This window comes from Alosa alosa, chromosome 6, assembly GCF_017589495.1.
Source record: "Alosa alosa isolate M-15738 ecotype Scorff River chromosome 6, AALO_Geno_1.1, whole genome shotgun sequence".
Classification (NCBI taxonomy): domain Eukaryota; kingdom Metazoa; phylum Chordata; class Actinopteri; order Clupeiformes; family Clupeidae; genus Alosa; species Alosa alosa.
The window spans coordinates 36,543,796-36,566,999 of record NC_063194.1 but is presented as its reverse complement, the minus strand read 5'-3'; the positions used below and the strand labels follow the sequence as shown (position 1 = coordinate 36,566,999).

General features: G+C 42.9%; 1 long non-coding RNA gene across 2 annotated transcripts; it reads left to right on the top strand.

Annotated features, from left to right (window-relative positions):
- Nucleotides 1-2,249: 2,249 nt before the first annotated feature.
- Nucleotides 2,250-5,385, top strand: LOC125296591. 2 transcript variants are annotated; one of them, XR_007193806.1, is made up of 4 exons: nucleotides 3,120-3,206; nucleotides 3,855-4,202; nucleotides 4,864-4,930; nucleotides 5,271-5,385. It is a non-coding gene; the product is annotated as an uncharacterized LOC125296591 (long non-coding RNA). The 2 variants fall into 2 exon arrangements; XR_007193807.1 differs by lacking the exons at nucleotides 3,120-3,206; nucleotides 3,855-4,202 and adding an exon at nucleotides 2,250-2,300.
- Nucleotides 5,386-23,204: the final 17,819 nt, after the last annotated feature.

Sequence of the window (23,204 nt, the reverse complement as noted above, 5' to 3'; positions counted from 1 at the left end):
TCAGTGTGTTTGAAATAATTAATTCGATAATATTTTCCATCTTTGCAGAGGAAAAGTTTTGTGTAAAGGGAATTAAAGGCCTGTCTCATATAGACGCCTGTCTCTAATACTAGCCGGTGCAGTTTGGCGATTTGGGAAAATAAAAGCCCAGGCTATTATTTGGAGTTTTACGGTATGTATGTCTGTCTGTCTGTGTTTGTTGCTTGCATACATACTTTTACAGCTTGTCCTCGGAGGGGGGTCCAATTCCTTGTCTGGGACACTACACATAAAAATAAAAATAAATTAAAAACAGCCATTATCAAGAAAAGTTCCACATTTACATCTAGATTATCTGCAAGGCAAAATGGAATAAAATGACATTTTTAGCCAATAAAAAGGGGATAACAATGAAGTAATTATATACATATATATATATATATATACATAAGTAAGTATATACATATATACAAAGTAATAACTTTGACTTTGACTTTGACTTTGAATGGTGGAATGTGGTTTTGGGTCACAGCAGAGCCTGAAGGGCTTCATCAATTAGTGGTAGAGTTGGGGCCCTGGGCCACTCGGGCCGATCTGGAAACATTTGAATGACAAACGACGCCAAAAAATACAATTTTCATGCCTCCTTTGCCAAAGAAATGTCTGATATGCTTGAAATTCCATATTTAGCAAATTCAAGGGAGGTTTAGCCTATTCAGCATTCATCATTAGATGTGATTTCGCGCGTTTCAGGCCTGCATGTAAAATTAAATTCTGAAAGTGAAAAGTGAAACTCTGCTAATGACAGGCTCACATGTGGATATTGCTGGTGAAGCCTAGTGGAAGACTGCCTATAGCCTATTGGTAATTGTAGTGAAATTCTGCCAAGCGCAGATCTGACTTGTTACAGTCGGTTGGAAGTTGTGGATCAATAAATGTAGTGGGCTAGCCTTGTCAGTCGTTGTCACGTCAAGTTATTTTTAAGTTTAAACACAACGCAAAAGTTTTACATAGAACATCTTCATATGGCCATCTCTGCTACACGGTGCACAGACAATCTGTTGCGGTTTAGCCAGTAGGCCTAGGCTAGTTTTGAATATGACAGGGGGACGGTAGTCTTCCTGATTGAGCTTAGGCTACTTTACAATTTTACTGTCTCTGAATTTATTTCGTTGTTGGCCATGTGCACATAGCTGCCTGTTTAACAGTGTTTCTGTATTTAACTCTGGCAAGCTGTTGAGACGTTAGGTTATTGGTTGAATGTGCCAGGCTGTGCCAGGTCTTCTTCGTAAAAGACGTAAAGCAACATAGCCTACCACAACTTTTTTTATGTTCCAACTAGTACATGTTGTGCAATGTTGCTAGGAAGGATTTAGCATTGCAACAATCACATTCTTAGCGTTTTTGGGGAGCCTGGGTCCACTGCATGCAGGCTATAACCAAAAGCACACATTTTGTAAATAAGCGGGTCGGATCGCAGGTCGGGTATAATTTTGTCCTAATTAATATTCGCGGTCCGAGTTGCTGTCGGGTTGATTAAAATATCGGGCGACCGCGGGCCGCTTGTGACCAAACCCGCGCAACACTGATAGATAGATAGATAGATAGATAGATAGATAGATACTTTATTGATCCCTAGGGGAAATTCAAGATTCAGGCCTGCAGGCTGAAACTGCCTGGCGTCAAGCAGATGATGTAGCCTACAGTTACCAATATGTGGCAGACTAGAAATGTTAAAGTTTAGTTTAACACATTGTGTTATACAGTAACAATGGATGTGTGGATAGGATAGTCCACATTGTTAAGGGCAATGATGGCTTTGAGACAGTCGCAAGGTATGTCATGGGAAGTGGCTTTGTAGGAAAGTATCTTGCTAGATAATGTAAGAACTGTAATACCTGGCCAGAACTACAAGGCCCAGAATGCTTAGCATGGAGAGAGGAAGTGGCAAGGAAGAAGAGGGAAAGTTAGATTTGGCGTTGTGGCTGGTGAATAAACACGCTTTTCAGTTCGAACTTCGTTTGTAATGCGAATCCTTATACTACTATCCTCCCCTGAACATATCAAGGTTTACAATAATTTAGCCTACTTGGCGCAAGTATGGATGTTTAATCTGCTCACCAATATCGCCATAGGGGAGCAGTATTGCCATAGAGCAGTCTTTTAGGCTATCCTTGTCTCGCCTATCATTGCAGAGCGACCTCCAAAACATGACGCCAGCCCGCCCTTAAAACAGGCACACACACCCCGTCTTTAACTGAGAAGACGTGAGCTTACAGACAGCAACGAAGAATTATCAGCAGCAAAGGAATCAGCTAAAGGTAAGCCCATGGAAACTTGATTTGTTGGATGATAAAGTTTGTCAGTGCAGTGATGTTAAGGCCTGTAAACGAAGTCTTTGGGGTCACTTTTAAGAGAGCCCCGTGCGCAGGGATGGAGTGAGAGAAAGCGGAGAGGTTTTTCGAACTGAGAATGAGATGCGTGTGGAACGTGCTGTTGAGACTGGAGCTAGTCATATTCAAAATAATGCAAAAATAAATCCGCAGATAAAACCAAAATCCTCGTTCATTTGCTAACCACTTTCAGATAGAATGTCAGGGATTTAGCCCCGAGTACGGATAACTTCGGCTCTGGAGTGGTAACAAGCTCCCTGTTCTCCGACTAGGTCAGAAGAAAAAAAAAAGTAAAGGTTAACGCTATCAAACAAACCCACATTTTTCTCCAGTAACTGTAATGTATAACTGTTACATTTATTTTGTAATTAAATTACCTAACGCAATTAGCCTACATGTAGCCTATCTCATTACTCCCCAACACTGAGCATCAGAGACGTCTCTATCCCGCCGGTGAGATACATACCTATAGCCTTTTTTTTGTACTTTTAGGCTTACTATTAGAGCTCCGCGAGTTTTTGTCACAGAGACATAAAAGTATCGTCTAAAATGTGAATCTTCTAAAATGTAAGATTGAATATGTTGTCAGAGATTTGTAGGAAGCAAGAAACCAATTTTTACTGGTCCCATTGACCTATTTGGGGGAGGGGTAGTGTGGAAAACTCCCTGCTGGACAGATGAGCCTACGTCCTCCTTAGACTCACAGATTGTGCACATGCGCCAAATACTCCTTTTCCTTTGTAGTTCGTTGCCAAACACGAGTACAGCTGCTCTTAATGTTGCACGTTAATCATATAAACGTTCTGTTGTGTTGCCGTGTGCGTTATTGAAAACGTAAGTGTACAACTATTTTCCATACTGGTGTTAGATGTATCTTGTTTTGTGTAGTCAACTTGACGGTATTTTACTTTAGTAGCCTACAGTTGCAGTATAGCATGCTCATGTCTGTTGTAATGCTAGTAACCTGTTGCACAAATATAACATTCAGTAGTTATAGTAATACCTTTATTCATGGATGAATGTTCATACAATGTTGTAGTACACTTGTGAATTACGATTCTGCTGAGTATTAGTCCAACTGTTGCACTCGCGATAGTGTTGCCAATTTAGTTATATTCGTGTATGTTCGTGATATTCGCGCCACTAGTCGGTCACATGACTATTGGATCTGAAGGCTACTGTTATGCTCCATACGTGGTCTTAGAGTGCCATCTAGTGGTTAATGTTTATAAAGACACGGTGCAGCTCCAGATTTCTACTGCATTGGTTTCTGTTGATTCCCATTGCCGTTCAGCATTTCGGTTGTTTGCACAGCAATTATTTATTGCATAGCAATTATGTATATTGCAGAGTGAATATTGTCGAGTGCTCATTAGTCTGTATATTTTGTGCAAACATATGTATATATTTATGTATATTTATGTATGTTATATTCTTTATGTACAATTTATATTTATATATTTTGTATTTCTTTATTTACAGAAAACCACACACACACACACACACACACACACAAACACCCCCCACTTAAACACACAAAGAACACATACCATTGCAAGCAACAAGCACTTTATTCACCTGCTGGAACTGGATTTCAATAAATCTGTTGAACGAAACCAAAGGTTGCAGCGACTCTCTTACCGGAGTACATAGCCAGTTCGGGTAGCAGCCAGCGAATAATGCACACGGACTTCACAGGTAGTATAATACCAGTGGAGATCACAAAAGGAGGAGATCGCGGGGGTGCGACACACACACACACAGACACACACACACACACTTTAAGACACACCTCTTTTGTTGCTGGGGACAGTGGCAGACACACAGAAAGTGAGTGACTAAATCCACTAGCAACTTTTACCACTGTCTTTCTGCCTCACTGATAGCACATTAGCATAACCCCTCCCTCCATGCCACAGCCGAGCTGTGGCCACACTTATACCTTTTCTTAAAATAGTTATATATATATATATATATATTAGACTTTATTACTGCATTGTTACACTGTTGGACTTACTCATTTGCACTATCACCATGACCACTATCACCATTGCACTCACTCACACAGAGAACCTTACCTTACCTTACTATGCACAGAGAATAACAGGCTCAGTCCCTGCCTCAGTCATTGCAAGTGCCTCTTGATTGATTAATCAACACTATGTGTATACTGTTTTTTAGAATTGATTTAGATAAAGTGTTAGTTAGTATAATTTGTATTTTAGTATATTTAGTATATTATTTCTCTTCTACTGTCCTTGCTTAGTTGTGTTTTTATATTATATACTTTAATTACTTTTTCTGCTGTTAGTGAATGTGTGTGTATTGTCTGTGTGCTACTGAGACCTTGAATTTCCACTGGGGATCAATAAAGTATCTATCTATCTATCTATCTATCTATCTAAATTCACCTCATTCTGTGAAAAGTTTGCTTATAACAGTATCATGTAATAACAGTGTAATTTCCTTCATTTTTCATTTTGATTTCTAGGTAACCCCTGCCTTGAAGTGCATTTGTTGTTTGACTTAAATCGACAGCTGTTGAAGTGGCATACAATGTAAGAATTAGAAAACGCTGAATACTTGCTAATTCCTTAATAATACATCTCAATTGTCTATTTACATGTATTTTAAGAAAGAAAGGAACAGTGTACATTAATCAACAGGACCTTAACATGTAAATGCACCAGATTTAGTCACTAACTAGTTTTCATCTGCAGTCCCTGGCAGGTTGATATTTTAAAAATGGGATTGCACATCCCAGTGATCTCATGACTCTGTGTATGTGGATTGTGATGAACCTCTTTAGGCCTATCCACTTTTCCGTTGTTTCTGCACGTGTCTGCATGAGCCAGTTGTAACAGTGTGTAAATCATTGTTTATTTATGTTTTTCATAGGGACGGACCTGACAGGCAAATCATTTACTGCCTTAAATGCAAAAAGCCGTATGGAAACTTGTCCACGCATATGAGAAAGGTCTGCATGAAAAAAGACACGGAGGAAATGCGGAAAGAACGACTCAGGCAAGCAAAGACATCCCAAAAAGACTGGACCAAGGTGGCCAGAAGTTGGGAATACGGTGAGATCGCGGAGTTAATGAACAGCGCAGATCCCTGCCGTGGACTCATTGAGAGATTGGAGAGCAAAGGCTTTTTTGTGCTCAATAACCCAGGACGCTCCATGGCAGATGTCGTTACAAATGAAAAAGAAGTGGTATGTTTTTTTCTTAACTTGTTTTGTGTGTGTGTATTTGTTGTTTTCATTGCTGTTGTTTCTGTAGATGATCCAAGCTTAGGGGTAAGGAAACTTACATAAATCCCTGTTTGTTTGTATTGCAGCTGAACAATGTTCCTGGTAGCCCTGGGAAACAGAACCATGTCCTGGACAGGTGAATATTACATTACATTACATGTATGCATTTAGCAGATGCTTTTATCCAAAGCAACTTTTCATGCACTGTAATTAAAGTGTAGCCTGGCACATGAATCAAGCTTTCCAGTGGGGTATACTACGAAGCACGTTAGACATATCTAGGCTATGTAGACATATCGAGGCTTGACAAAGCCTTGACTCAGGGGTATACGTTAAGTGATACTACGATAGCAGTTATGTGATATATTTGTCAAACTAGGCTTTCATCTCAGATTTGTGTGCGTTCTCGGTGTTGGGATGACATTGGCCAATCGTGAAACGTGGAGACGCACAAGACCGCCGCTATTTAAAAACAATTACTTCCGCATTCATGAGCGATAACTTAATCTACACTGCGGTAATTTTTTGTGTCTAACATATAACATCAAATAAATCAATTGTCATCAGTTGTTGTATGGTATGCATGTCCACAGTGGGATATTTGCACGCACAGCACTATTAAAGCGCATTCGAGATCCAAAATGTTAGTAGAGGCGGAGCTCCACCTGTAAGATATATGACAGAATCCTACACGTGAGATAACTTCGTTTTTAAGACAATTGATTGGTCAGTGGGCAGTAGATTACACGATTTGAGCTATAACTTAGCACATAACCTCCTCCAGACCAGGTTTGGTCGACAGCATAAGATGCCATGGTGATATAGCGACACTAAAACAAATCCACTTTCGTGTCACAGCATACCCTAGCTTTGAGCGCAACATACCTCGCTAACCCACTAATCGAGATTCGTAGTACACCCCACAGTTCTAGTACATCGTAATCTGTAGGAAATGATCCGTCCTTACTCATATGATTATCGACATCAACAACAAACACTTTGCCTGCAAAGTTTTCTAAGCTGTTTACGTTTTATATTTTTTAAAAATTGATTAGCCATCACCTATACTAAAACTGAAAACAATAAAACACAGAATTCTGCTTTGTTTGCAATTTAATATTATGCTAGTATTTAACTACCAGTGGCTTGATGGTGCAACAATTGTATTGTAGGCCTACTCTACTTTTTTTAATTGTCCTAGAATTGTTGAGAGAATTGTTTAAAAACCTTAAACTGTTTACCCATGTTATTCGTTAGGTTATAATGTGTCAGCCTAATGTAATGTAACAACTTCACTTAAATACCTTAGTTGTATTGAACAATTGTACAATTGCAGACATTCCTTGTTTTGGTATAACTGTTAAACTTGTTTGCTTTTGCCTTTTAGGCTCCAGACCAGACCAGTGGTGATGACCGTGTATGACATTACGTGTGTGCCTGTCTGTGTGCACACCTGTCAACCATACATCTCTGACAATGTTGCTACCATATCTCAACATATCTGTGCACATACCATTTAACCATACTGAGACTTATCTGAGATCAACACTGAGATATTCTGAGAACTATATTGTTGTGTGAGGATTAAACTATATGGAACATGTATACCTGTGAATCGTATTTGTCAACTATTCATACTTTTGAATCATACCTGTGTTGTGACATCTGTGAAACTTAGCTGTGCTGTTAGACCTCTGTTTTTAGACCTGAGCTGTGCTGTGTGAAAATCAGGATTCTAACCGAAGTTCTATCTAAAACTGATCATCTCTTTTATTCTTCAGTGTAGTATCACCATCAAATTTGACCTAATACCAATAACTGAGGCCTAGCTGTTGCTGCCAGTTCAGAATTAAAACTGATAAATAGATAGATAAGACAGCAATTCTATAAGTTCTATAAGAATGCAAATTCAGTAGACATCTGGTTTCTCCCTGATTATTGGTTAACTTTAAAATAGATTTCAACCTGGCCTACCCTGGAATTACATTTTCTAGTTCTTTTTATTCTTCCTCTTTAGCAGCAACCAAAACCATCAATGAGTGCAAAAAAGACATTTCTGATTTAATAAAGCAGGCACAGCCAAGCTCAAAACAATGTGTGTCAGACTTGATCCATGTCTGTCCAAGCACAAGATATTCATAATTACCAACAAACATTGACTGCATTTTGGTGGCAAAAGGAGAGAAGTGCCGCACACTCCCGAGTTACACAAATAAGCCTTTAATGTGACAACGTTTCGGCCTGTCGGCCTTCCTCAGGTCACGTGTAAAATAACAGGTAGTACCTTGCCTTTTAAAGGGGAAGCTTAATTGCTCCCACCTGACACATAATTAGGTTACAAACAGGTGTCAATTAGTGTTCAATTGGTTACAATGAAGGGTTGGACACAAGGTTTTCACATAACAATCAACATAAGTTTTTTTCAATCATAGTCCACATCTTTAGTACTACATTCTGTTATTTTAGGAGGAAAAAACAAAAGAAAAAGATCAAAGATCAAAAGACAATATTACAGCATCAGTCCAAATGGATCATCATAAATAATATCATCCGTTAATCATAGTAAGTCTATATGTCAAGTATCAATCACAAGACACATTTTAAATCAATCACAAGAAACATTTTAAATCAAAATCCACATTCAAACCGTGAGGTGCTAGAGTTCTAAGATGGTGAATCCAAAAATGTTCCCTTCTTGATAACAACAGATCTAGGTTACCACCCCTAGGGGGCAGAGTCACCTTCTCGATTCCAATGTATTTTAATGAAGAAATGGGGTGATTAAACTCCACAAAATGAGCTGCTACAGGATAATTTAAGTTCTTACATCTTAGTACTTCTGTGCTCTGCAATCCGCATTTTTAGATCTCTAGATGTTTTGCCCACATATGATTTACCACAAGGGCAAGTAAGTAAATAAATTACAGATGCATTTTGGTGGCAGCCATCGACAGGCGTAGGATGATCGAGGGCAGTCCCCAGACCATGAGGGGCCTGGACGACACGCTGGTGGGGTTCGGAGTCCATGGGGACATGACATACAAGGCCCTGTACGAGTTGACAGACTAGGGTTATAGCTCCTCTCTTTTATTTCTTCTTTTTAACTTTTATTTGATTTTTAGATGGGAATAGTGGGGCGAGAACAACTGGCCAGTGCATAATAGTCAAAACAACTACCCACCAAAATAAATTTTAATTCTAATTTCCTAAACCTAACCCTAAAACGTACTCCTATACACTTTCTGTGGGAACTTTTTTCAGAACCCACTTTTGGAAAAAAACGATTCATAATGGGAGTCAATGGATATGTATTGATGAGAGGAATGCATTGGACATGGTTTCCATATGTTTCGTGCTTGTTGGTACCTTGTATACAGATATTAGCCTGCTGTTGGTATATATTACCAATCAGCAGTTTCCAGGCTGCACCACGTGGAGGTTTCTGTATAAGCAGCCCTTTTTATTTAAACTAAACTAACCTACACACTAACTACACACACAGCAAACCACAGCAAACCACACTAAAACTATATACAACCTCAACTCTAATCTAACCCTAGCCAAAAACACGACTTACGGTTGCCATCATCAGGTCTCACACACTCATGCGTGTAAATAAAAAGTCAAAACAAAGTAAAATAAAAACACTAACCCTAACTCTAACTCTGCATTTCTAATCTCTTTTGCTTAAAGGCCCTGAACGACCTAGCAAGCAACCCAAGGTCCTGGCAGCTCTTCAAGTACTGGCTGTATGCCAGTCTTCCCTCCCCAGTCAGTGGCACCAAACTAAGCTCCCTGGCAGACCACACTCGGCTGGTGTTTGCAGGCATAACCATTGCCCTTGAGCGCTCAGGGACGTGGTCCTCTTCCTGCAACAGCTGCATTTCTTCCGGCTCTGGATCGCTCTCCTCTGCCGGAGGATTTTGCTGCACAGCTGGGCCCACCCTCTCAGGACCTACTTTATAGGAAATGCCCGGTCCGAACTGGTACAGCTGCATCCCCTTGATGTTATGGGGCAGCATGAAATTTCCGAAGACTTTTGCATCCTTGAGCCCATTTGATTGTCATAGGTAAGGTCCTATAAAGATCCAACAGCCGCTCAAATTCGACAAATGTCCCGTTCTGTATAAGGCCTATGCAGCTCACGAAAGTCATGAGCTTCAGTTGTCTGTCCTCGTCCTGCGGGTTTTGGGGCAACTGAAGATGGAAGGAGAGCCTTTGTAGGACATCGGGGATCCACGGCATCCCCCACTCCCGATACCATTGCATCCCCGAGTCGAACGACAGGTTCCGGTCCACAATGAACCGGATGATTTCATTCTGGAGTGACAGGTTGGTTGTCGTCAACCGGTCTCTATCGTTGTTAAAAACCTCCAGAAATTACCTCCCGTCCCAATTAACCCGCCTGGTCCTCCCCTCAAAGTATTTTAAGGCGGGGAACCACCTTATCCCGACAGCAACCAGTCCCTCTATTAGGAGGAGCGTCATGTCCAACCCAGCAGAGGTGACCATAGCTTCGGCCCTTTTAAAGTATATATTTTTTGGGCTTTTTATGCCTTTAATTATATAGGATAGTGGAGATTGACAGGAAGTGAGTGGGAGAGAGAGTCGGGGTGGGATCCGGAAAGGACCACGGGGCGGGAATCGAACCCGGTCGCCGGGCGTCTGGGTGCCCCAGCCAGTCGCGCCACTGCCGGGGCCAGCCTCGGCCCTTTTAAAACACGCACGGGAACTTGAAATTTCCTACGTGATCCAACACCCCTTTCACAAAAGCCTCACAGCGCCAGAGCCCAAGCGGCTTCAAGGTTGCTGATGTTCTCAATGGCCGTGACAACATGGCCAGTGTCAACATCTTCAACTTCCATTGTACTGGATGGGCAGTACTAGCAATACTAGCAATGGCAATGACTAGCTAGCAATACTAGCAATGACAATGACTAGCAATGGACACAGTGCAAGGACTAGCGATAGCGAATTGCTAGTGAAATGCTATCTACAATCGCCTGGTCCTGTGCAGCTCTGAATGGCACTCAAGCCAGAGCACCCCTATTTATACCTTGTGTTCAAAAACCGAATATTAAAATATTTGATGAAAATGTCTTTTCCATTTAATCTTCTCATATTTTTTTCTCTTGATAGGACTCCTAAACTTAACCCAAATTAAACACGCTAATCAAACTAGCTAACACCCTCTATGCTAAGCCCGCAACACAAAGTGGCAAACACCACCCCCCCCATGGACAACCAGGCTTAAGCACCGATAAGTACTGGTGCACTGTGCCCCACTTAAGCTAACCTCATAAAGGGTTAAAAGCCTTAAGCAGAGCCGAAAAAATCTCAAACCCATGGTATACCTGCGGGTTCGTATATGATTCCGGCCCTAGCAAACCTCCAAGCGCTAACTTAAGAGTCGTATGTGATGAACATGTAACAGACTGTCATTCTCCCATGCTGCCACTAAGGGGCCAAGAGTGAAAACCCGCTAATGAAAGAGTCATATGTGATGAACATGTTACGCTAGCTGCAGATTCGCATACGATTGAAGGGAACCCAGGCTGGACAATTTTACAGAGGAAAAGAACAGAGAGATTGTGGATTTTAAAACTTCAAACACTACACCCACAAGGTCTTAATGAAAAATTAAATTAAAGTTTTAAACCACTCTGTGTCTTTTATAGCTCCTCTCTTTTATCTCTTCTTTTTAACTTTTAGATGGGAATAGTGGGGCGAGAACAACTGGCCAGTGCACAATAGTCAAACCAACTACACACTAAAATAAAATTTGAATTCTAATTTCCTAACCTAACCTAACCCCTAATCCTAACCTAACCTAACCCAATCCCATACTCCAGTACACGGTTATTACACAGTTATACACATTTATCACAGTTACACGTTTATTACACATTACACATAATTCAAGGTCACAGTAGAATACAGACAACACACAAACATTCAATAGCAGCAGAAAAAGTAATTAAAAGTATATAATATAAAAAGCACAACTAAGCAATAAGGGCCGAAGAAGATAAAGAATATACAAAATTACAAATTTTCATCATCCTCATCGCTATCTTCCTCGTCACCAAGGTAGCCATCCATATCATTCTCCAGCCACAGTCTGGGCTGTCTGGGGAGCAAGCCCTGGGGTGGTGGTGAAAGTGGAGGTGGAGGTGGAGAAGGAAGAGGGCTGTGCCCATCGTCCTCAAACTCAGAGGGCGACACAAAGTCACCCTCCTGCAAGGGGGTTGAAAAATAAAGTTTTTTATTAAATATTTAAAATGCATCCTTAAAATGTTTACCTTCTTATTGTTATTAAAGGAGAATTCCGGTGTGATATTGACCTAAAGTGTATTGAAACATGATACCGAGTGTGAACGTATGTCTCATAGCCCATCTCGGCTTGTCCCCTGCACTCCAAAAATCTGGCTAGTTAGCCGATGCTACCAACAGCTTTTTCAATGGTGGTGCTTCGGCATCGGGCTAGCCATGCAAATAAATCACTGTTTTACACCATTTACGAGGCTCAATGTATCTCCACACTTCATTGGTAGACTTAAGAGGGCCCTGACATTTAAAACGAGACATTGAGAACTTTGAAAAAGCACTGGTAGTTTACTTACAAGGCGATTTATACAGACAGTATCTTCCACGAAAGTTTAAGCGTTTGCAGCCATCTTGAATTTAGTCACGATAAGTCGAGCAACGAGTAAGAATGAACAGGTATGATAAGAGATCAGATTCCAAAAATAATTCAGTGGAAATGCATGGATTACAGTTTCTTCCAGTAGCAGCAACTAGAATCCATGCATTTTTACTGAATTATTTTTGAATTAAACTTGGAACCAAAGCCCTACAAAGAACGTTAGAGAGCAGTACAACACAACATTTCCCATCAGCTCCTAACGAGCTTGGTGTACCCCAAAGCATTGGACCCGTGATCCTTGAGTACAGTAGCAACCCTCCATCAAAACCCCCACAATCCCCCCTCATTGATCAGACAACTATATACCACATTGTAATTAGTAGGTCAAAAATTATTAGGTGAGCAAAACTATAAGCTACATTTGTAGGCTGTTCCTAAATTACAACGTCAAGTAACTTAAACTAGCGATGATTAAACAAGGACAGTAAGAAACACTTTCGGTCAATGACAGTAGCAAGACAACATCAATCTTTCAAATGTCAGCAATACTTAGCCATTAAAAGTCTGCTTAAAGTCTTCCGCCTCCTGTGGAGTTTCAAAGAAGTGGGTGGCTGTCCCTCGCATCACTTTCAGTTTAGCAGGATACTGCAGGAATGTACGGAAACCCATCTTCTGTAGCGCACCAATCACGTCGGAGAAAGCCAGTCTGCGAGCGAAGGTCTGCTTGCTGTAGTCCTGGGAAAACCGGATTGCCGTCCCATCCAACTCTACAGCTGTTTTACACGCTGCGGCCAGTATCTTATCTCGGTCCGTGAATCGTAGCAGCTTCAACAGAATGGTGCGTGGGATCGGCTTGTGGTGGGAATTTTCCTTTTCTGGACCAACTCGATGGGCGCACATTATTTCCACTGAACCTAGCTCTGGGAACCACTTAGGAATAGCGTTAGACAAATAGGGCAAAGGGTTAGCTGTTTCATGGTTTTCGGGAATCCCATGTATCCTCATATTGTCTCTGCAGCTTAGTACAAAGCGCCGTCAGTCCTTCCACTGAGGTACACACTATAACACACTACAAAGCGCCGTCAGTCCTTCCACTGAGGAACACACTATAACACACTACTACACACCACAACTATATACAAAAACACCACGACTTATGGTTGCCAAATATCAGGTCTCACGCTCATGCGTGGAACAAAAAAGTTAAAAATGTAAAAGAAATAACCTAGACCTAACCCTAACCCTCAGACGCCCTGACCAGTTTCCACCGGTGCTCGAAGGCCTTCAGCGTCCTAACTGGGAACCCAGCTTCTTGGGCGGCCTTCACATATTGACGGTACGCCTGCCCACGAGTCAAGCCTACAAGAAGTGCCAACTCCCGGCTCGACCACAGCTTGCTGGTGTTGGCCGGCAACACCATTGTGTGTGATCGCTCTGGGAGCGGGTCCTCTTGGACCAGGAGCTGACAATCAGCAACCTCCAGTTCCTCCTCCTCCCTGGCTGGTTCCTGGTTCATGGGTGCTGCTGGGGCAACCCTAGCCTCACCCACCTTAAATGGAATGTCGGGTCCCAGCTGGTACAGCTGGAGCCCTTTGACATTCAGCGGCAGAGTAAAGTTGCCCAATATCTTGAGCTCCCTTAGGCCCTTAATGGTGACTGGGCAGGTCCTGTAGAGGTCAATCAGGGATCTGAACACCACAAAAGTGTTGTTTTGTATGAACGCGATGCAGCTGACGAATGTCAGCAGCCGAAGCTGCTTGTCTTCGTCGCTAGGCGTTTGGGGGTGCCTCCGCCTGTGACCAAGCCTCTGCAATATGTGAGACAGCCAAGGCATGCCCCACTCCCTGTACCTCTGGACTCCCGTCTCGAAGCACAGCTGCCTCTTTACAACCAGCTCCAGGATGGTATTCTGGAGTGTCAGGTTGTAGGGCATGATTCTATCTGCTTCACTGAATTATACTTCGGTATATTCCCTGCCCTCTCAGTGCACGCTACGGAGCTTGCCCTTGAAGACCTTGAATCTCGGAAACCACCTCAATCCAAGTATCTTCATGCCCTCCTTTAGAAGCAGGGAGAAGTCATGGCCAAAGTGCATGACGATGTCGTAGGCCCTTTGGAAAACACATGGAAAATAGAAATTTCCAATGTGTTCTCCTACATGGTTTCCAAAGGAATGTCAAAATTCCTTCGGTACACGTCCTTGAGAAGGATCAAGATAAGCTCCTTCCCCATCACGGCCGGGCCAGCCGACAGCGAATCTGAAAAGAGAAAAATTCTCTTGATCCTGTCTCTTTGAACGAGTTCCGAGACAAACACCTCCAAGGGCGGAGGGACCAGCCCAGCACTGGCGGCCGAGTGGGGACTGGTTCGGGTGCAAAACACCACAGCCTGTGATTACTGCCGTGACCGGGTGTTTAAAAAAAGGCACCTGGTGGGTGTGGGGGGAATCACAATAAAACTGAATGTGATTCAGTTTGGGGTTCTCTGGCCGCTTGTTGAGCAACCCATGGACCAAAGGGCCGAGGTCCAGCTCCCTGGAGTCCAGATTCGACTGGAAATTGGCAGATTCATATATAGAGAGGTTCGTATACATGTGGCCCCTAGGCCCCGTCACCTTCTCCAGCCCATACCTGGACCAGGTCAGGTGCATGAGGAAGCCTAGGGACCCCACCGGATTTGCCCTGATGGACATGGCGGCATGAACTCTTAAGCTCTCCACCTCGGGCAAGTCCACAAGGTCGGAGAGGTTCAATGGTGCCGGGTCTTTTTGCCCGAACATACCTAGGGTCAAAATGACCTCGACGCCATCGGGCAAACTCGTCATATCAATTGCTCTGTCCAACAACGTCAGAACAAATAGTTGGTCCGGCGGACACACGGCCATATATGTAAGGTCTGCGCCATTCCTTTGGAATGTGGGCATGGCCTTTTGAAAGGAGTTTAGCCCCTTAATTTGGTCCCTAAAATTAGCGACCACATCCCTGTAAATGTCAACCGTCATGTCCTTAGCCACCTGAGCTGAGGCGAACTTGTGCGACGGAACAGTTTTGTCAAACGGCACCACCGACAACACCAAGTGCCAACCCCCGTCGACATGTGCCACCCTGAACCCATGGCACTTTGAAAATTTGGTAAGCACCTGCGGGGAATACCCAGCGGTGCCGATGTGTTTTTTCAAAAACGGCCAAGTGCAATACGCCTTGACCGCGTCTCCAAGGAACAGCTAGTGTACACCAGCGTATATGGTGTAGAGGGATTTTATTTGGACAACAACCCCGTCGAGGTCTGCCCTGTAAACAAGGTCTTTAGGGGTGGGGTGTGGAAAAGCGCCAGGCGCAGTTCGTCGTCCCCGAGGAACTGGGCTGGACTTACACATGCTTTGTAAACCTGAAGTAGACTACGAGCGTTTTCGGTGGCTACCTCCTGAAACATCATGAGAGCTCTGAATGGCACTCCTCTGAGCTCCCCTATTTATACCCTCTGATTCTCTGAAAAAAAAGATGCACCATGTATTTTCACATATTTGTTTCTCTTGATAGGAACCAAGTTCTACCCCCACTAAATCGACCACGCCCGTTCCAATGGTACCACCCACGACATTGTACGACGTCGGGAAATATGTGTACAAAGGTTCATTATTTTCTAATTTTAAAAAATCCGTAGCTCATGAACCGTACGTCGTACAACCTCGTGGGTGGTACCGTTGGAAAGCTCGTGGAATTATGTCTGGCGGATCATGATTTCGAGTCTCTACGACCTTCAGTTCTCGAGTTATTAACAAATAACCAAATGGTCATTGAATAAGGTAAGTATTTTCTTCTCTGATTTGTTTCTCTTGATACGAAGGTCGTAGAGACCTCAAACCAAGTTTTACCCCCACTAAATCGGCCATGCCCTTTCCAACGGGACCACCCACGACGTTGTACGACACGTAATAAAGTAAAGTAAAATATGCGTAATAAAGTTAGGTATTTTCTAATTTTAAAAAAATCGTAGCTCATGAACCGTACGCCGTACAACCTCGTGGTGCCGTTGGAAAGCTTGTGGTCGAATTATGGGGGGGGGTGGTTTCAAGTCTCTACGACCTTTGGTTCTCGAGTTATTAACGAATAACGAAATGGACAGTGGCTACGGTAAGTAATTTTCTGAGTTCTGTCACTTTTTTTAAAACCCAAAGGTCAAAGGTCAATCAAAGGTCACAGGTCAATCAAAGGTCTATCTACTCCCTTACCATACCCTTATACTAATCCTAACCATTAGTCTAAGATTTTTTCATTCAAAACCTAAGTGTAGCCCTAAGAAAAATTTGTATGGGAAAAAAACACTTTCTGGGGGAACTTTTTTCGGAACCCACTTTGGACTTAGAAGATTTTTTGATTTTCCACATTCATTTCAATGGGAAAACTTTAAACGGCTATAACTTCCGAACGAAAGGTCATAGGTAAAATTTTCACGAGGAAGCCAGGGAACTTGTCCCCATGTCTCTACGACCTTCCGTTCTCGAGATATAAGGATTTTAAGCTTTATTTCCGGTTTTACACCAACTTCCGGTAATCGCAGGAAGTCAGGGGTGGGCTCTATCGACTCGTCAGGGCCCAAGGCATCCAGGACACTTGGGGTATGGGGTCTCTAGGACCTTCCTATCCTGAATAAGGCCTATTGCCGTTATCGTCGGGGCCGACGATTCGGGGTTTTCACCCTATAACCCTAACCCAATTCTGTCGGCATCTGTTGGCAACAGCCACACCTGCACCACCAGTTGCTGTTCGCCTGTGTTCTCTCACCGGCTCCGGTCTGATCCGCCTCATATCTTTCCTGCCTTTCACGATCCATAAAAGCTAGTTCCTTCTCTGTGTATTCAGGTTCAAACAAATATGGTTCTGGGTGTGCTACAAGCCAGTCGTTATCGTCATCGTCTATTAAGTCAGCCATTGCATATCATTTCTTGGTGCTTCCTAGCACAGGTTGAAGTCAACGTCAAGTTGGTTCTATTTACAGAAGTGAGTGTGTGTGTGTGTGTGAGCAAGAGAGAGAGAGAGGGGGAGGGGTAGATCAAGCATGGATTCTAAACTCTACAGTGGATAGGATATTAGGTGTTACGATATTACTGAGCTAACGTCAAAGTACTCCCAAGTGCTATTGCGCCACACATTATAGTTATCCTGTTTATTCGCTTGGAAAATCGCCACGTTTCATGTTGTGTGACCTTACAAATTTTATCAACTACTCGTACAACTGTATTTAAGTAAACGTGGATGTGTTTGTTTGCTGCTATCTTCCTCCCTTTTTGGCTACGTTTGAACCCGTTAGCAAAGCTACATGCTAACAAAGTTGCGCTGCATGCCAGAGCTATTGAGTGCACGTACCGAGACGGAAGAGCGTACCTGCAAACTAGTCACCTTTCGGCAAAATTTGCCGTTTTCAACTCAAAATAGGTCATTTACGTGAATCGTGTAGATCCGAAGAGGGGGGGGACTGACCGACCAATCAACCAACCATGAACTGTATAACCGACTGTATAATGAGCGAGAAACAAGTTTGCTATCTTCACAATAAATAAAATCTCCAAATGACTCGCGTTCTACGACCACTCATAATCAAGACAAACCACAGCGCGCATTTTTCCCCCATCGGTCCCTCTTGGAGTGGAGTGCTCAGTCGTCAGCGAGTGGTTCTTCTGGACAATTATGGGGATACGTTACTGATACAAGTTTTGAGATAAGTCTAGTAGCAGCTAATCTGGCAAAAACATTGTATGCTGTCTAATTTGTTGATTATAAGCAAATATATCGGCGCAATGTATGATTTCCAGCCATCTTATTTGCTAGGTCTATTGTGGAACTATTTATTCAGACACCTCACAACCGCGTATAAACTTCCGCTCAATATTTGAACCTGAAGCATAGACGGTGGCGCAGTAATATCAACGTGCAATGAGTCATCCAACAGAAATCAATGGGATTTTACAAAATGCCAAATAAAACACGACAGAAACTGTATTTCGCTATGCTACTTGTTTTGGAGCATCAACGAACACCACTAACACATATACAATAGATGGTGCAATCCCGGACATGTTACAGTGAAGGAGACTGTATGCTGTAAGGATGTGGTGTTACTAGCGGTCAGTCTACAACCATACTACATGCCGAGGGAGTTCTCGCACGCCATTGTTGTTTGTGTCTACGTGCCGCCTCAAGCCCTCCCGGACACAGCGTGTGATGTCATTCATTCTACAGTCGCTAGGCTCCAAACTCAGCACAGTGATGCCTTCTTTGCGATCTCTGGTGACTTCAACCACATTACACTGGATTCCACCCTCACAAACTTTTTCCAGTTTGTTGACTGCCCAACTAGGAAAAACAGGACAATAGATGTCATGTATGCAAACGTGAGGGATGCTTACAGTGCCACCCCCCTTCCCCCACTGGGGAAGTTGGACCATAACCTCATTCATCTTCAGACAATGTACAAGCCAAAAGTTCAGAGGCTACCAGTTGCCACGCGCACTCGTAAGGCAGCTGGGCCTGACAGACTGTGTCCAAGGCTGCTCAAGGCCTGTGCTGCTGAACTGGGGGAGCCACTGAAGCACATCTTCAACTGGAGTCTACGTCTCGGACAAGTTCCAACACTGTGGAAGACATCATGTCTCACCCCGTTCCCAAGAAACCACACCCCAGCTGGCTTAATGACTTCAGGCCTGTCGCTCTAACATCACATGCTGGTCTTAGGTATGCTCAGACCCCAGGTACGCCATGCACTAGACCCTTTACAGTTTGCATACCAGGAGAAAGTGGGCGTGGACGATGCCATCACTTATCTTCTACACAGGACACATTCTCACCTAGACAAGGGGAAAAGTGCTGTGAGAATCATGTTCTTTGATTTCTCAAGTGCTTTTAACACCATCAACCCCTCAGACTGGGAGACAAGCTCTTGCAGATGGGTGTGGATGCTCACCTGGTAACCTGGATTACAGATTACCTGACCGAGCGACCACAGTTCGTCAGACTGAAGAACTGCCTCTCTGACACTGTGATCAGCAGCACCGGAGCGCCACAGGGAACTGTGCTCTCTCCAGTCCTGTTCACCCTCTACACATCTGACTTCCACTACAACACCGAGTCATGCCACATGCAGAAGTTTTCTGATGATACTGCAATTGTGGGGTGTATCAGGGACGAGCAAGAGGAGGAGTACAGGAGCCTGGTGGAGGACTTTGTGCATTGGTGCAAACTCAATCACCTTCAACTTAACACTTCAAAGACCAAGGAGATGGTGGTGGATTTCCGAAGGTCTAAGCCCGCTCTGCTACCAGTCTCCATTGATGGGGTCAATGTGGAGGTGGTAAGCACCTACAAGTATCTGGGTCTCCACCTGGACAATAAACTGGACTGGTCAGCCAAACTGATGCACTCTACAAGAAAGGACAGAGCAGGCTGTACTTCCTGAGGAGGCTGCGGTCCTTCAATGTGTGCAGCAAGCTCCTCAGGATGTTCTATCAGTCTGTTGTGGCCAGCGCCCTCTTCTATGCAGTGGTATGCTGGGGAGGAAGCACAAAGAAGAAGGATGCTGGGCGACTTGACAGGCTGGTAAGGAAGGCTGGCTCTGTAGTGGGAGCTGAACTGGAGTGCATCACTTCAATATCTGACAAGAGGACCCTAAACAAACTGATCAACATCTTGGACAATGAATGTCATCCACTCTACAGCACTATCAAAACCAAAAGAGAGCTTGATCAGCTGGAGACTTCGGCCACTGCCATGCACAACTGAAAGGCTGAGGAAGTAATTTGTTCCTAGGGCCATTGAACTGTTCAATGCCTCACTAAAGGGAAGAGGAGAGATAGACTTCTCTGCTTAGTCTGTCTGCCTCTCCACCCTCTCCATGTCCATGTTTTTTGAGTACTGACTGCCCACTACTGCTTACTACTGTTTTACTATTGTACACAGCCTAATGTTTTCACTACTGTTTTACTGCTACATTGTTACCTCAACCTGTTCTTGCACTGAAATAGTTTTTTTATTTTACCTTGTCTACATTACACTTTACTCTCCTATTTGTCTATATTATTTATGCTGGTCTCTAGACCTTACTGTTGCACTGTTGGACTAATGTTGGACTACTTTTTGCACCTTCACCATGACACCCACTCTCTTGAGCACCTTGCCAGGCACACACAACTAAGGACTATGGTTGGACTACTGTTTGCACCTTCACCATGACACTCACTCCCCTTAGCACCTCACCAGTCCTGGCCCTGTCACTACAAGCGTCTTATGCTTGATCACCCTCAAGCACATTGGACTTTCTTAATTTAACTTATCTAGTGTATTTAGTTTTGTTAGTTTCTTATCTTATCTTCTACTGTCTTTATTGTACAGTGGAGTTTAGTTATATGTTTATACTATACTAATGTTTACCATTTCTGTTGTAAGTGCATGTTGTGTGTTATGTCTGTATGCTACTGAGACCCTTGAATTTCCCTTGAGGATCAATAAAGTATCTATCTATCTATCTATCTATCTATCTATCTGTTTGAGTAGCCTACTACAGTATACCTGTTGGCAACCATTTAGAGTAGTCAAAGGCGATTTAAAACGAGTCAGAAAGGTCGAGACAGGACCAATCGTCAAAATTTCGGTGTCCCCCACTCTAGTTCATCCAAAACAAACCAGAAACTCAAAGTGCTAAAAACTGGAATTTTCCTGTAAGGATAACAACATCCCATGGTCCAATCTTGTAAGTATACTAATGGACTCCTGCGGTGTAATATATACATTTTAATATATATATATTTTTTTTTTTTTTTTTTTTTTTTTTTTTTTTTTTTTAAACTGTCCTAAAATTGTGAGAATTGTTCTAAAAACGTACTGTTTACCATGTTGTTAGTCGCTTTGGTTAAAAAGCGTCAGCCAAATGTAATGTAATGTAATGTAATAGTACCACTGATTACTTGTTGACATTAACCATTTTGATTTTCAGTAATACTAACCTGTACATCACTTGTTTGGTATATCATCACCAGTCATCAACCATCCGTGTGCCTGGCCCTCCTCTCACCCATCCCACCTGAAGTCCCATCCTCGACTGCCCTATTACTGCCCCGCTATCTGGATTCCTGCTCCGTACAGCACCATCACCTACCTGCCCGGATTCCCGGCCCGTCCGCTGACCCACCACTTGCCCCCTGACAACTCCCTTTCCCTGGACAATTCCAACGCCAGACTATTTGCACTTTCTCTCACTAAATCATGATTAATGCATTATCATACCGGACATAATTATCACACCTCTTGTAACTTTCACCTCAGGTGCTTTAAACACCATGTCCTATTCTCCACACCTGACTATCTTATGCATTTGTCATGTATACAGACCTTACTGTCCGTATTGACCCTAGGCAGATGGGTCAGGCCCTTGAGTCGTGGATCTGCTCGAGATTTCTTCCTACATGTATCTCCAATTCTAGGGAGTTTTTCCTCCTCGCCCCTGTTACCTTTTTTCTTTCTTTCTTTCTTTTCTTTTCTTTTCTTCCTCTTTTCTTTTTTCTCTGATTGCCTACATTCTGTAAAGCACCATGATACATGTGTAATGTTTTGGTGCTCTATAAGCACAATAAATTTAATTGAATTAATGCGAGGCTGTAAGATGGGGTTGGAAGCAAGAGTTCGCAAAGACCACTGCCCAGACCTTCTCGATGTTGATGGTGACAGTTGTCACCACATTCACAACGCTGCAAAGGTTTTTACAGCTCCTTTCAATAGTCATCTTGAGAAGCTGTTCAGTGATCTACATTCCGATCATCAATGGGCCACAGACCAGGTTGGTTAATAATATTACATTTTTGATGCAATGCTACGGACTGCAATGCTTTTCTCTACAATGCTTTCTCTATCTGTTATACATACCTATTGTATACTTACCTGTTGGGAGAGTGCATTTTCTAGATGTGTATTCTAGATCTAAAGGCATACATTCTGATCTACATTCATTTTTTTCACACCTAGCCTTGTCATTTTATGTATGTATCTTTCTTAAGCCCTTAGGTTTTTATTATGTGCTCGTTCTCTCTTTTCTCAGTTGGCGTACCTCAATGAGATATGCAAGTTCATGGGAATTCCTAGTACAGCTCCCAAAAGGTTTATTATGCATCGCTGGTTATCGGCTTATGATGTTGCCATTAGGACCCAGAGGTTTCTCCCTGCATGCAAGGTTCTCTACTATGGCTTCATGGACGAGGAAGGCCCTCTACAAGGACCCCCTGGAGCAGCTATTTGTCAATTTTAACATGAATGAAAAAGCGCAGAAACGGATTCGATACTGTCACGAGGACCTCCGAAAAAAAGGTAACTTATCGCAGTTGTTTCTCCTTGGTTCTGTGATTGCCTACCTGCACTATGGTAACCTAATGATTGTTACGTTTTGTACAAAACCTTATTATGCCTTTGATTTTCCTAGCAATGACACAGCTGGGAAAAGACTGGAAGAAGAGGGTGATTCAGAAGGTGTGGCATGAAGCAACCATAACTGAGCTGCACCTCAGTGTTTACACAGGAGTGCTGTCAATACTGAAGGAATATGTCATGATTTTCCAGGTGAGTTGAACATTGAATGTTCCATTTATCATGAGGTTCTTCAAAAAGTGTTATGAGAATTGGATTATGGTAGGACCGGGTTCTAGAAAAATAAATTATGCCAACCCAAAGTCTAATAATTCATGATATTTTCTTTGAGCAAAGGGTATCTGCAGTTCCTTATTATGTTGATGCTTTTTCATAGCAAGTTATCCCAGTGAATCCTAATACTTAACTTCTTGGATTCCTCAGATATAACTGGCATGCATTCCTTGTGTGTTTTGTGTGCATTGTACCACAATATTATTTTCTTTATAGGGCAGAGACACTTGTCCATACACTGCATGACAAAGAGC